The sequence below is a fragment of the Schistocerca piceifrons genome, chromosome 7 (genome assembly GCF_021461385.2).
Source record: "Schistocerca piceifrons isolate TAMUIC-IGC-003096 chromosome 7, iqSchPice1.1, whole genome shotgun sequence".
NCBI lineage: Eukaryota > Metazoa > Arthropoda > Insecta > Orthoptera > Acrididae > Schistocerca > Schistocerca piceifrons.
The window spans coordinates 559,527,058-559,529,197 of NC_060144.1; the positions used below are offsets into that span (position 1 = coordinate 559,527,058).

General features: G+C 47.7%; 1 pseudogene; it reads left to right on the forward strand.

The window, feature by feature from the left end:
• Positions 1-775: 775 nt before the first annotated feature.
• On the forward strand, positions 776-893 carry LOC124709225 (annotated as a pseudogene).
• Positions 894-2,140: the final 1,247 nt, after the last annotated feature.

Below are 2,140 nucleotides of genomic sequence, written 5' to 3' on the forward strand. Positions count from 1 at the left end.
TTCAAATGTCACTTTCACCATTCAGATGCGGAACTGGACAGCAGACAACTCTCACAACACCGGCAGTTTTGGCGCTGACTTCAAACGAAAATGTCCACTCAAAACAGACGAGACTCAGTACAGGAATAAAACGCCAGGGGTACTGCAGTACACGCACTCGTCTCGAACAGGGAACAGAGACAAGAGAGTCGATAGTGTAAAAGGGACTTAACAACAGAAGGGCCAGCCGGTGTGGCCGAGCGGTTCTAGGCGCTTCAGTCTGGAACCGTGCGACCGCTACGGTCGCAGGTTCGAATCCTGCCTCGGGCATGGATGTGTGTGGTGTCCTTAGGTTAGTTAGCTTAAAAGTAGTTCTAAGTTCTAGGGGACTGATGACCTCAGATGTTAAGCCCCATAGTGCTCAGAGCCATTTGAACCATTTTTGAACAGCAGAAGGGGTCGATCAGGAAAGGTCACTGAGATCGACTGTGAACAAATCACCGGAGGCCTGCTGAGTGACAAATCCGTCAGGGACAGACTGCCCAAGTCGACTGCTGGTGCTGTGGTTGTCAAGTTCAAGTGCTACGGAACATCCACAGCGAAACCAAAACCAGGCAGACATCATGTACGTATTAAGGTGGCGATTCTTCTGGAAAAACTGGAAAAAGTACATTCTCAGGAAATTACATTTTACTCAGAAAATTCAATGAACTCTCAGAGAATTTAAAAAAGTCTTAGCGAATTCTGTGTTTAACCTAGGATTGACATAGAATTTTATTGATTTTTATAAATCACGGCCAACGGCCTTGCCGCAGTGGTAACACAGGTTCCAGTCAGACCACCGAAGTTAAGCGCTGTCGGGCTGGGCTAGCAATTGGATGGGTGACCATCCGGTCTGCCGAGCGCTGTTGGCAAGCGGGGTCCACTCAGCCCTTGTGAGACAAACTGAGGAGCTACTTGATAGAGATGTAGCGGCTCCGGTCTCGGAAACTGACATACGGCCGGGAGAGCGGTGTGCTGACCATATGCCCCACCATACCAGCATCCAGTGACGCCTGTGGGCTGAGGATGACACGGCGGCCGGTCGGTACCGTTGGGCCTACATGGCCTGTTCGGGAGGAGTTTAGTTTTTTAGTTTAGTTTTATAAATCACGAATTTTAAAATATTTGATATTTCAGTGTGTTAGTTATATGAATACTAATATAAATTATCGGTTTGATAACTGCGGTTAAACTAACGCTCATGGCTGGTATGACACCATTTTCCTTCCCACGCCTGGAATTCTCAGGAAATTTTTTCTCTGGCTTTGTGTAGCCACCCTGCTCGTGGACATGGGCTGCCGAGCATTGCGCAGGGCGGTAGCAAAAAACCGCATGAAATCAGCAGAACAAATCACTCGCTGAGTTCTACAGTGCCTTCACCAATCCAGCTAGCACAAAGAGTGTGCGCAGGTACCCATAAGCCACGCATTTCACTGGTCAACGCTAAGCAACACTGGAAGTGGAGTCCCAAGTGGCGAACCACGCTGTAACCTATTGCTGTCCGACGGAAGTGTTTGAGCTTGGTGAATGCCTGGAGAACGTTATTACCTGCCATCAAGTATGGTGCCACCAAAGAAGTACGAAGGAGTTGGTGTACCGATATGGGGTCTTTTTCGTAGTTGTGGTGTCCTCCCCTTACTGCCCCAAAGAAAACACTAAATTCGGGAGAATATGAACACTCTCACAGCATTGTGAACTGTGTACAGCAGACAAACAGTTTGGAGGCGACGAGTCTTATATCATCATGACAATGCATGCAGTCACAAAGCAAACATCTGTGAGTCAATGGTTTGAGGACAATAACATTCCTGAAATGGTTTTGCTGCCCAGTGTCCTGACCTAAGCTCAGTGGTACACATTTGGAATGAGTTAGAACGTCGGCTTCGTTGCAGACCCCAGGCTCTGGCATAACTACCTTCTCTGGTTTCGGCTTTCGATACAGAATAGTCTGCCATCCTTCCACAGACATTCAGACGTATCACTGAGAGCGTTCCCAGCACTTGGAGTGTGAGCAGACCCTAAAATAAGAAGGCTGTTTTGAAAGTAAGGTCCGATCGATCTCGAAATGGAAACCACAGTGAAAATCAAATGTAGCTTTGCATAAATGTGTTCAACAGTG